This window comes from Xiphophorus couchianus, chromosome 11 (assembly GCF_001444195.1).
Source record: "Xiphophorus couchianus chromosome 11, X_couchianus-1.0, whole genome shotgun sequence".
Taxonomy (NCBI): Eukaryota; Metazoa; Chordata; class Actinopteri; order Cyprinodontiformes; family Poeciliidae; genus Xiphophorus; species Xiphophorus couchianus.
The window spans coordinates 6,773,956-6,787,523 of record NC_040238.1 but is presented as its reverse complement, the minus strand read 5'-3'; the positions used below and the strand labels follow the sequence as shown (position 1 = coordinate 6,787,523).

Genomic DNA, 13,568 nt, shown 5'->3' with positions numbered 1-13,568 from the left:
GACTTAATGTAATGTTTCAATTGCTGATTCTATGTTGCATGACTTTGTATTTTTGTGATGTAAAGCACTTTGAAATGCCTTGCTGCTGAAATGTGCTATAGAAACAAAATTTGATCGATTGATTGATGGATTGATTGATTGAAGGTTATCCACCATGCAGAGGTGAGTGGGATGTACAGTATATAAGTGTCTGGCCAAGATTCCAGAAGAGACCCATGTTGATGAGCAGGTCATAAAGGACTAGTTTGCTTTGATGGCTGGTAACATGGTGGAGGGCAGAACAGACAAAACTCTGGTGGAGCTGGATGAGGAGAGCTTAAGGCTACTAGCCAGAATAGAAGAGATCCAAGGAGTATCTGGAGGTTTGGAGACTGTTGACAAAACTGGGTGATGATCTGGAACAGGATCCAGGGTTATGTCTGGGAAACCTTGGAAAGGGAAGCACACAGGGGGGGTAAGACTAAAGGACAATTCAAACAAGAAAAACATGGAGCTACAGGGGGCTAGAAATTACCACATAGGTTAACGCTCTGGCATCAAAAGACTGACAGCAGGTGTACTTAAATACACTTTAAATCCATCCATCCATCCATTTTCTAACACCCGTGCCCCTAGTGGGGTCGGGAGGTGCTGGTGTCTATCTCCAGTGAATGTTTCGGGGGAGAGGCGGGGTCACTCTGGACAGGTCACCAGTCTGTCGCAGACCTTATATACAATAAATATGAATTATAATTTTCGATTTTAGCAGTTTCTTCATTAGAAATATATATATTCTCCCACTTGGCAAGACATTTGCCATAACTAATTGTATAAAAGAAAACTCTCAAGCACAACATTTCTTTTTAGAATTAATATCATATTCATTCCATGAAAAAAAAAATCTCTGTCTTTCTATCCACAAAACCCTCACGTCTTACCGTCTGATTTTTCCACTGCTCCAGTAACAAGTCAGCAGGGTGGAAAATTGCATCTTGTCATGTAATATGCCACCCCTCACACCCACTTCCTGAAAAAATATGTATATAATCTATGTTTTCAAAGGATTCATCTTTTTCCTGCTTCACTCCACTTAAGTTGATAGCTAAGCAAAAAGAAGTAGGCCTTATCTATATCTGCAATCTGTTGGGATGAGCTTGAGAAGACTCAGAAAGATAAATAACGATCAGCTGCCTTTTTCACTACATGTTAGAATGAGAGTCTACCATAAATTACTTCCACCAGTAGCCCCAATGTACTTCACTAAAATGCATCACACTAGGAAAATAACAACCTCATTTGCTCCTCAGTAGGATGCTGTTGTGCCATGGTGTTCCCACAACTAAACTTTACTAAACCAATTCACAGATATGTTTGACAAGGTGCGTGGCTAGATTAAACTGGGAAAAGACTAGCAGTGTTAAAAATGATGAAGTGAGATGAAGTTGTTTTGTTTTATATAGGATCTTAATAGGACCATAGTCATAGTTCATAGTTACGGGTCCAGCTGCTCAATCTCACTCATTCATCAAGTCCACCAATCAGAAGAGCAACAAAGCACAGATATCATGTGAAGTGTTGCCAAACTGATCACATGCTTGTTTTCTCACTCATGACATTTTATTTCTGCTTCGTCATCATGGATCGTGGCTTCATGATGTGATTACTCATGAAGTAGACACCATGTCAAAGGGGGGAACAAGGAAGACGAGCAGAGAGAAGAAATAAATTGGCAGCCTAACATTTTGTTACTTGAGGTAATAGAAAATGATTCAGCAGCCCCAGCTGAGATCCAGGGTCTCCTTTAATGCTATGTATAGCTTTCTTCTTGTTTTGCAGGTGCAAATGTGTGATAAAGGTGGGGAAAAAAACAGATTCACTATTCTATTAAAATAGATACTATTAAAATGTAATCTTTTAATAGAACAGAATATTGATAATAATAATAATAATTTTTATTTTATTCATCCCAGCAGGGAAATTATTTCGCAGTTACAGCACACGACAGGAGCTGTGTCTGCAGGCAGCCAGCTGAGCCGACGCCATTTTTTGAAGGAGGACATGTGGCAGAGGTCGTCGGGACTGGGAGTCGAACCCGCGACGTCCGCGGGTCTAAGGCCTCCAAACGTGGGGCGTGCTAACCCGCTGCAATCAAATCACTAGTTTTATCTCTACAGCCAAATTACATTATTATGAAAAGATTTTTAATAATAGGTTCACACACACACACTACAGCTACTTTTTCCTTTATCTATATCACATGTTTATGAGCTGACAAATGGTGCCAGAATTTCTGAAAGCAATTTTTGTGCTCACCTGCCTGATCTTGAGGAATGATGGCTGAGATTCAGCCACTACTCCTCACACAAAGAATTTCAGATTCCTCTGTTCATGAATTCTGAGAAAGCTGCTTTCATTTTGAATTTCTTTGAAGCTTATTTCACAATAGTCACTAACTTTTCCCTTTCTCCTTAGAGGCTTCTGGATCTGCTATGGGCAGTTTCTTGATATCTACATTAAGATTCAATAATCATAATGTAGATTAAGATTGAAATTAAGATTAAGATTGAGTGATTAATCACTCAATCACTGTGTCTGGTTGAAATTTCGGGTCGTCCGTGCTTTCTTTCCATTACAGAGAAATCTGGCCAATAATGGACCCTTCTCCAGCATAACTGTGGTATAATAGTGTAGATTATTTTCGTTACCAGACTTATTTGAATGTTGCAAAATATGTTGACCATTAGTTCTGCACAGGCTCCATCTCATCCTGCTCCAATTGAGCTGCCTGCTCCAGAGCCATGTCTGACCCCTCCAGAGCTATTTTAAAGGAGACCCAGATCAGTTGCGATCTTTTCTGACTTGGTGTGAGATACATTTTGAAGTACAATCTTCTTGCCCCATTGAGAGATCAAAAATTGTCTTCTTTATGTCACTACTATCAGGCAAAGCTAAACAACGGGAAACTTCAGAGTGGCAGGTCAAATCTGTTTCTTGTGAGGCTCATGAGGGTGTTTGAGGCCCGAAACCTGGGAGTAGTGATGGACTCTGACCTGAACCTCCAGAGCCACATAAAGACAGTTACAAAGTTGGCCTTCTATCACCTGAAGAACATTTCCAGGATTAAAGGACTAATGTCTCAGCCAGATCTAGAGAAACTCATCCATGCGTTCATCTTCAGTCGTATTGATTATTGCAACAGCGTCTTCACAGGTCTCTCCAACAAATCAATCAAACAGCTGCAGCTGATCCAGAATGCTGCTGCTGGCGTTCTCACTAAAACCAGGAAGATAGAGCACATAACACCAGTTTTAAAGTCCCTCCACTGGCTCCCTGTAGCTCAAAGAATAGACTTTAAAATACTGTTGTTAGTTTATAAATCACTGAACGGCTCAGCACCACAATACATTAAAGATCTGCTGTTGTTGTATCAACCTTCCAGACCCCTCAGGTCTTCTGATTCTGGTTCTGCTCTGCATCCCCAGAACCAGAACCAAACGAGGAGAAGCAGCTTTCAGCATCTATGCACCACAAATTTGGAACAAACTTCCAGAAAACTGTAAAACAGCTGAAACACTGACTTCTTTTAAATCTCAACTAAAAACCCACCTGTTTAGAATTGTATTTGAAATGTAATCAATTACAAATTTATTGATGGAACTTGACTTAATGATTGATTCTATATTGCATTGTGATTCTGTGTTTGTAATGATGTAAAGCACTTTGAAATGCCTTGCTGCTGAAATGTGCTATACAAATAAAATTTGATTGATTGATTGATTGATTGATTGATCCCACACTCTCTGACCAGGAGGCATCTAGAGGCTTGCTATCCCTTAAGAAAGCAGGATTTCCCCCAGAGTATTATATTATTTACCTTGAGAAAGCCAATATGTGTCATAGCCTATATAGTTTTTAATTTGTTTGCTGTTGACAGTTCCTGGAATTAAGATGTGTTAATGGATGTGTTCATGCAGGGACTAAACAATGACTTCAAAAGCCCCGTACCGGGCCGTACTTGGACCTGGCTTCAAAGCCCTACTGAGCGTTTTTTTATTAGCACTTCCAGCTCAGTCCCACTCCCTAGATCCCTGAGAACTGTGGTTCCAATTGGGCTGGCCGGACAGCCCAATTGGTAAATGCAAAACAATCTCATCCATCCATCCACCCATCCATTTTCTGTTCACCCTTGTCCCTAATGGGGTCGGGAGGGTTGCTGGTGCCCATCTCCAGCTACAGTCCGGGCGAGAGGCGGGGTACACCCTGGACAGGTCGCCAGTCTGTCGCAGGGCGCAAAACAATCTCCAGAGGGCCAAAGTACAATTGGGCTGAGCCAAGCCCTGCAGTTCAAAAAGGCCTAAAGATGAACTTGCCACCTGAGACGACCCAAACTCACTCCAAGACTTGGCAACTCGGAGGGGGGGATTGGTCTCGCAGAAGGAAACCTGACCCTTGTTTTCATTGTGGAGGCAATCGTCATATGGTCTCTAACTGACCTTATGATTGTGCTATTCACCTCCTTTGTGGAGACAAATAGCATAAACACCAGAGAACCAAGCCAAGTTCTCAAGGCAGGTATTATTCATTCATCTTCATCCCCAGCTGTTGCTTGCTTCTTTTTTGTGGGTAAGAAGGATGGCTCTCTCAGGCCATGCATTGAAAGTTATTGGAAGTTATTAGCCAGAACGCATTGTCCTTCACACTAGTGGATAGGGTAGTCTGAATAGCTGTCAGGTTCTTCTACCAGATTAGCTTTCCAGCACTTTCTGGTAGGAGTGCACCAATTTATCAGCCAGCCAATTCACCAGTGCCAATTTCCTTAATTTTGGGAGATCAGTGATCGTCCAATTTTTACATGTGAAACCAATCTGATCCACCATTGATATCAACCTTGGCAAAGGTTTAAAAATCAACCACTGTGCTTTTCTTTTCTCCTGTGAGAGAGGTTTGACTGACAAACCGGCCAACCAGGTCATATCTGCACATTTACAGTTTACAATAGTCGCCCCATTGTTGCCAATTCAGCAACTTTCTTGTTATGTTAAGCAATATTTCAGACAAAAAAATGGTATCGGCCAAAATCGGAATTGTTAAGTTAGGCTTTTTAAAAGATTGGTAATTGGCGATCGGCCACAAAACTGCAATCAGTGCACCCCTGCTTTCTGGTTCTTCCACCCAACACGTTTTAGAAGAAAAGAATAAAAATTTGCACCAATGAAAAATCCACACAATTACAATAGAGATCCCTGCTCCAGGAAAACAGGCATTCCATGTATTGCCTGATTTTATTGAGCAAAAGTTCTTATGAAGACATATGTTCAATAAAAAAATCTTGCAGTTGTAAATGAGGATGGTGAATCTTTGAAGTGTGGGACTATAATCAGACACGCTTTTTGTTTTTGTCAGGAAGTCAGGAAGGGTAGCACTTATTGACCTTTCAGCTATGGAGCAGTCTTTATTGATGAATAAAGTTATGAAGTCGGTATGATTTCTCTAGGAAGCCAAGAGGAAAGGTTAAACATATCTCATTAATTCCTCTCAAAGGTGATTTATTGACAGTATCTGACCCTTAGGACAACAAACCCAGAGGAGAGAAACACAAAGTTGAGACGACTATGACAGCAGCAACAAATGTCAAAGTTTGATCATTTACAGTTTCTATAAAACAGAGATTTAAATGGGAAGTTATAGTATTGCAAACTTTCAATCGAAATTAATGTTAATTGTTTAAAGAGAATAGAAATTACATGTGACAAAACCTTACATATGTCCATTCAAGACACATGGATTATTGAGATAACTGTGCCCTAGTGTGCTGGCAAAAGCAAAACACGGCAATGATCTAGTCACAATTCGCTCTACCAACACCTGGAGTGCTAAAAGCAAAATGTGAAAGGAATTGGAATCAGAGGCGGTCCAAGCCTGTTTGGGGCCCCATCTCTATTCCCACACCCAAACCCTTCACCAGACAGCAAACCTGAGTGAAGTTGGCCCCCCCACCTTCTTCAAGCAATGCTCAAACTAATCAGCAGGCAGAAATGTACTTCTTTTTTATATCTACAATGACTAAAGGATTTTTTAAAAACTGGAGAAATTAGGGAACTTGGTTAAATTAAATTATATGCTCAAAAATAAATACATTAAATAATTGTGAAATCAAATGTATAGGAAAAATATTTAAAGTACATATAAAAGAACCTGCAAACTAATTTGAAATTGCAACAGCAAGAACGAGAAGCTACCATTTCATAACTGTGTCAAATAAATAACAGTCACAGCAGTTTATCTTTTGACAAACTACCACTCTCATTTTTTTATTCGCCTCCTAATGAGACACATGGGCTTACCTCTCAAATGCATCAGATCCAATCGAGGTGTAATGGGGGAAAGGCTTGCTCTCAGAGCCTCCAGTAGCTGAGTGTTTCGGGTTTTAGTCTTTGTTGTAGCCATAATGGAGAATCCTGGTTCACAGAATTCACAGGTTATTAATGGAAAGAGGAGTTTCTCAGCCTAGAGTTTCTCATGAAAATATTTTTCGCATTAAATACTTCTCCAGTACAATCCGTTGTAGCCTAGTTCCTGGCCTGTTCTTCTGCTAAACTTTGCTACACCACGTCTGTGACCCGTTTTTTGCAGACCTCTAGGTGGTGCTGGTTAACCATATAGTTAAGAATGGCTGTTACAGATTATCTATTTAGCAAACATCCATCCAGTCAGCCTTCCATCCAGTGTCTTTCGCTTATCTGGAGACACAGGCTTCCCTCTCTCCAGATCCTCCAGTGGAATCCAAAGGCGTTACCAGGCCAGCCGAGAGACATAGTCCCCCCAGCTTGTCCTGGGTCTTACTCTGGGTCTCCTCTAGGACGTCACCAGAACACCTGATCAGGGAGCCGTCCAGGAGGCATCTTAACCCAAAATCCAACCACCTCAACTGACTCCTCTCAACATGAAGAAGCAGTAATCCCTCCGAGATCACTGAACACCTCACCCTATTTCTAAAGGAGAGCCCAGGCACCCTACAGGGGAAACTCATTTCGGCCACTTGTATCCGTGATCTTGTTCTTTTGGTCAAGACCCAAATCTCATGACCTTAAATGAGGGTAGAAATGTAGATTGACCAGTTTATTGTCAGTTTTGCCTTTTGACTCAGCTCTCTCTTCACCATGACAGACAGGTACAACGCCTGTTTCACTGCAGACACCACACCAATCCACCTATTGATCTCCTGCTCCATTTGTCTCTCATTCTTAAACTCCTCTACTTGTGACCTCTTCCCCCACCCGGAGTAGACACGCTATCCTTTTCCATCTCAAGACCATGGCCTCAGATTTGGAGGCACTGATCTTCATCCTGGCCTCTTCACATTTAGCTGTGAACTGCTCCAGTGAACGCTACAGATTTTGGTCTGATGAGCCCAACAGGATCACATCACCTGCAAAAAGCAGAAATGCAAAAAGAAAAAGAAAAACAACACCAGAGTTTGTGAAGAAAAGAGTCTGGAGGTTGGCAACAAGGAGCTGAGAGTCTGGAGGTTGGTGACAAAAGAGCCTAAAGTCTGGAGGACGGAGGGACCCACAAAGAGGATCTGGAGGTGGGCCTTCAGATCCTGGTGGTGGAACCCAGTGGTTTGAAGATCTTTTGGTCATAATCTTTAAACCTGGCTCAGGACCTTGAACCCTACTGGCTGAAGGCACTAGTGTTTGGGGCCCACAGAACTGCGGCGCCAGAGGTGTTTAAAGCTAGAAGGCTGACATCGGCTGAAGAGCCTTAAACTCTTCCCATTGAGAGATGGGGAAGATGACCTACATAGAGGAGTTGAATAGGGCACATGTGCAGGCACTGAATTGTGCACTGGAGACAGAGGCGGGTCGACTTCAACCGATTGGAAACTGGAGACTGAAGACCACAGCCAAGTTCAGGAGACTATAGAACATGAGGAGACTGTTAGATTGGTGGTTCTGGTGTTGCTGGCGCTGCAGCTGCTGAAATCATTGCAGGCACTGCAGCCGTTGGAGATGTTGCTGGCACTGGGGCTGGTGGATGAGCTGCTGCTGGTCATGCAGCAGTGTGCTTTAGGACTGCAAGAGTGGCTACAGCAGACAATGTGAATGTGATGAGTGCTGGTCTCAGAGATTGTGGAAGGAGACGAGGGGGCTGCTGGCGAAGACGAGAAAAGAACTTCTTTCCACACAGTTTTGGAAGACATTTCAAGTCTTATGTCACAAATTGCTTAGCTCTTGATGTAATTAAGTTTTGAGGTGCAATAGATCAGTGGTCCCCAACCTTTTTATTATCGCGGACCGGTAAGGCTTGGCAATTTTGCTGCGGCCCGGGGGGAGGGGGATGGGTAGTGGAGGTGGGGGGAGGGAGTCAGATAAGGCTTCTGCATGTTGGCGTTCCAGCTAAAGCATTTTTTTTTGCCCCAATTTTCCCTTTACAACAATCTTACAACGTCCTGCAGTGTGTGGTGTGTTACGTGGTGGTGTGTTGAATATGCCCGATCTAAAATCGACCATATTCAACATTGTCTTGGCCAGATTATCGCAGCCTGTGGGGTTTTTACTGACTGGGAGCGAGAACGCAGCCTGTTGAATGTGACAGGTAGCCAATCAGAAAGCGCGGTGATGTAAGAACGGAGGGGAATCCCAAACAGTTGACATGGCAAATGAGAGTCCGGTGGACATCGGAGGTGATATGTGGAAATGTTTATTACTATATGTAAAGGTCATTTTTATATATGTTTATTATATGTGGTTATGTTTATTCAGTTAAAAATGTTAGGACGTGCCGTGGTGGCGTAGCGGTTAGCGCGACCCGTATTTGGAGGCCTTGAGTCCTCAACGCGGCCGTCGCGGGTTCGACTCCCGGACCCGACGACATTTGCCGCATGTCTTCCCCCCTCTCCTTCCCCGTTTCCTGTCAGCCTACTGTGATATAAGGGACACTAGAGCCCACAAAAAGACCCCCTAGAGGGGTAAAAAAAAAAAAAAAAATGTTTACTACGAAAAAACATAACTCACCTCCAAATCATACTGCAGCAAATAGAGCGGCTGCTCCCGCCGTCTTTTATTAAACGCCTTTTTTTTTTGTTTCGTCTTTTATCGCTTAAAATGAGTCCATAAACTATCACTGCTGCTTCTACATTGTCATCCATGTTTGATTATTCTAAATTCACGTATGGTCTGTTGGTGTTTTACTGAATTTTCTTGTGGAATCGGTTCTGTGGTGTGTTGCTCCTGCCGTGTGGCTGGACACACGAATCGATCGAACCTGTTGGACTTTTATCGGCTCGTGTCGTGTGTGGTCACAGACGTTTGGAAAATCGTCTGACAATCCTTAAATCTCGCCGTGTGAACCAGACCTAAAACTCACAAGCTCTACTCCTTTCATCTCGTCTCGACCACTGTCCTAACGCTCTCTGACTCTGGTCGCTATGGTAACATCTACATATCCCTTCAAAATAAGATACAGATGCGCCACAAAAACAAACATTTCACTTTCGTGAAAATTTTAACTCACGATAACGACTAATGGGAGCCCTGAGCTTGTTTCTCTGCAAACAGACGGTCCATCTGAGAGTGATGAGAGACAATGACACCCGAAGTGTTGCTTATGCACAGGGTGCTTGGTCTCTAGTGGAGAAGTTGTTGAAGCTTCATTGCCTCATTAACGAGCCGGTCACCGCATGTCATGCAGAGCTTGGACTGTGGGGATCATCTACCGGGATAAAATAAATTTTCCTGTCTCCTTCTGGGCCTTTCCCCCTTCACAAAGAAACTTTCCAAAGACATCTGATCTGTTTCTTACTCCTTTTGCTGCTTGTGGCTCCATGTTGGCGCGCAAGACGTGACCGAGAGAATCCTGTTAAAGGATTTTCAAAATAAAAGATCCTCCAGACTCAAATAATACATAAAACTGAAATGTTTAATTATTTCTTGCGCGACCCGGTACCAATTGGTCTACGGACCGGTACCAGTCCGTAGCCCGGGGGTTGGGAACCACTGAATAGATGACCTTCTTAATGAAGGTCATCTATTCGTTGACAAGACTCCTTCGTCGTTGACAAGACGAAGGAGATGATCGTCGACTTCAGGAAGAACCGGCCCAGCCACGCTCCACTGCTCATCGACAGCTCGGCTGTGGAGGTGGTCAGCAGCACCAAATTCCTGGGGGTGGACATCACTAACGACCTCACCTGGACTCTGAACACCACGTCTCTGGTCAAGAGGGCACAGAAACGCTTGTATTTCCTGCGGAGGATGAGAAGAGCACACCTGCCCCTGCCCATCCTCAAGACGTTCTACAGAAGCACCATAGAGAGCATTCTGACCAGCTGCCTCTCTGTGTGGTGTGGAGGCTGCAGCGCCTCCGACTGGAAGAACGTGAGGAGAGTGGTGCGGACAGCAGAGAGGATCATCGGGGCCCCCCTTCCCTCCATTCAGGACATTTCATCCCAGCGCTGCGTGTCCCGAGGCCGAAACATCATCAGTGACCCCTCACACCCCCACCATGGACTGTTCTCCCTGCTGCCCTCTGGAAAGAGGTTCCGCAGCATCCGGTGCAGGTCCACCAGGTTCAGAAACAGCTTTTTCCCACTTGCCATCAGACTGCTGAACTCTTAACTGGACTGCACTTAAAATCTGGTCTCCACTTTATACCTTGCACATGTACAGAGCTAAGTAACTTCCTTTTTACTGTCAGTCCTGCACTTTATTTTATTCATATTTATATTCATATTTTATACTGTATTTTATTTTATTCTGGAGTAACCTCACAACATTGGAAGCTCAAAACACTGTCCTGAGCCGTATGCAATGAAATTTCGTTCTGTATACACCCTGTGCGTGCAAAATGACAATAAAGTTAGTCTAAGTCTAAGTCTAAGAAAAAGAATGCAGAACGTTGTGGAACCAAACATACTGCAGCTTCATGCACCCACCATGTTATTTTACTACTTTGTCTGAAATTGTGTGTAGCTCAGCATAAACTAATAGCTTTCAAAGCTGCTGCTGCAAACCTTAGTGGCAAATAATGTCAACACAGCTACTGGGTGGCGGCCATGGGCAGGTGATTGAGTCGAGGTGAGAGATGTCAAAGTAAATCAGATCTGAAATGTGGCATTATGCAGTCTTAATGGAGATTAAAAGCTCTCAAAGTCAGCACAACACACTAGGCTTCACCTGTGTTCACCTTTTCTGTTTTTATGTTTGACCAGCAGAAACACTAAAAGCCTCCAGCTGTAGCTCCCTGTCAGGCTACACTCTGAAAGAGGGTAATTTTCCCTCCTAGAGAATCAGACAGAAGAGAACATGCTTTTAGATGTGAAGGGAAGAATTGTGCTGTGATGGGAGGGTTACTGGGCCCAAAATTGTGTTGGGTCACTAAGTGACAGAAAACAGTTTTTTGGTTGTTGTTTTTTTTTCATTGTTTATCTTTTATAAATTAAATTTTTACTAAAATAGTTGGTGTAAGACAAGAAAGTGGCCATAGAACATCTAAGAACTTCAACTTCTAGAAATATTAAAATATTTCACACAGGAAAATAGTTCATTAGTAGAAGATGGCAGTTATGCTGTTGTTTGATGAATATTAATGGTTTAAATGCTGTTTGTGTCTTTGACTTGCATCCCTTATGTTGTGGCTCTCCTCCATCTGTTCTAATTAAGGAAATCTTGGGCCTACCTTTTTTCTGTCTCTAATTTTTTTCATGTTTTCTTTCCATTAAATTTTCCAATGCACTTGTTGACTAACTGCATGGTTGAGTTTCAGGGGGTTCTGTCTTCTGTCATCACGTTTGTATAATTGCAATATTACAATATTTATTGCCAAGCAGGACGTCTGGCTTTCTTAGAAGCTTTCTTAGTGGCTTTCTTACATTTCCTAAGTCGACTCAAGATCTCTGTTGTTTCACCTGCTCCTGAGTGATGAGTCCCTTTTCATAAATCCTTTTACTTCCTGCCTGCATTCTCTAACACACACTTTTAGAATTCTCTTTCTGTTCACCTGTGGAAATCAAAGAAAGCACTAGATCCATCGGAAAGAACAACTTTTCTTTAAAATATACCTGTTCAATTCTACACACAATTTTGTCTCAAATAAACCATATTAGCAATTTTTTGACATTAATAAACATTTTACACCTTTAAATTACAGTGGAATGTTTTTGTAGTGCACAGAGAACAACTTTTGTACAGTGAGATCATGGCTCATGAAGTGAAAGAAGTCTTGTATTGTGACATATGAGTGTTGGAGAAATAGCCTGCTGTCTTTGCAACGTCTTGTCCCAGATAGAGAGCAGTTTAAGAGGGCTCCTGTCAAAAATCTACATATTGAGCCTGCTGGTAACTCTTGCACTGACAGTACCTGCAGTGCCATCTACTTAGACTGATAAAGAAATTCCAGCATTTTATGGTCTGGAACCAAGTTTCTTTAGTATTTGGAGTCTGCTCATTCCTTGCTTGGGCACAACTTGTGTGTTAATACTCCAGTCCAACCTACTGTTAAAGGTGCAAAACTAAATACTTGAAGCTCTCAGTCAACTATTTATGTTCTCATAATGTTAATGGCAGTGAAGCAAGATGTTTTCGTCCTGAATTTGCCCACTATCTCCTTTGTATTGGTAAGATCAAAAAAGTTACTCACTAGCCTGTAACTCTGTGAATACTTAACATCTGCGTAGAGGTTAAGTTTTGATGTCCAACAAACTGGTTCAAGGTTCAATATGACTGAAGTCTTCAGTAATAATGACCTCCAGGTGTTTGATTTGCAACTAAACAACAGGGTGTAAAAAGTTGCATGCTGCTGTTAAATGTGATAGTGGCATCTAAGCAATCACAAATACTCCTTCATAGTAATATGCTCAGGACTGCACCATCATTATATAATGTGAAAACAGTGAAACAGGGCAGTTGTTCATATTATGTGAATATTTCATTTCAAGTTAACGCATAAAAAATGTGTTGTGTTTAAATAATTCATTCTAGTAAAGATAAGATTTTTTGTCACCTAACGAAATAATTTAGTTATGTGTGAACACAACAAAATATTGTTAAGTGAATTAGCACACTGATACCTCTCATCATCATAAGAATGCAACAATAAAACTGCACTAAAAGAATAGCCAGTTTAATCACAAGAAATTCAACTATATAGAAAGACACTAGCCTGACACTATTAGCATGCAGAAGCACTAGCATAGCTCGGTAGCACAGCTTACTCACTTAGATCGCTAGCTTGTTTTCATAGTTGCACAATTAAATTGATTAACATTAATAATGATAACATTGGGTTAAGTAACTAAATATGTTAAAACAGATATTTCACTTGCCGCTCCTCTGTCGCTGCCAGAAGCCAGGCTGAGGTCTAAACTGTCGGTGCTTCGTCATGGCTACGGCGCTGTTGGAATGGGTTAATGCGATTGGCTGAAACATAGGTTACCCCAATGTGGGGTCGTGTTCCCATTATTGGCTGAAACAAGGAAGCTATCTGATTGGTTGCTGATCATCCAATCAGATAAATTATTCATTAAAAAAAACACATTTGTGGATTGAAACCCCCCAAAATTCACACACAGTTGTAGCAACTCACAGGCC

The 13,568-nt window shown here is 42.2% G+C and overlaps 2 long non-coding RNA genes across 2 annotated transcripts in view; one reads left to right on the top strand and one right to left on the bottom strand.

Annotated features, from left to right (window-relative positions):
* The window catches only part of LOC114153615 (uncharacterized), a 16,586-nt gene extending 3,018 nt beyond the window's left edge, over positions 1-13,568 (top strand). The window contains exon 3 of the long non-coding RNA XR_003597354.1: positions 13,556-13,568. This is a non-coding gene — a long non-coding RNA (uncharacterized LOC114153615). The remainder of the gene's footprint in view (positions 1-13,555) is intronic.
* On the bottom strand, positions 598-4,286 carry LOC114153616 (uncharacterized). The gene is made up of 2 exons (XR_003597355.1): positions 4,239-4,286; positions 598-675 (listed from the first exon to the last, which is right to left on the bottom strand). It is a non-coding gene; the product is annotated as an uncharacterized LOC114153616 (long non-coding RNA).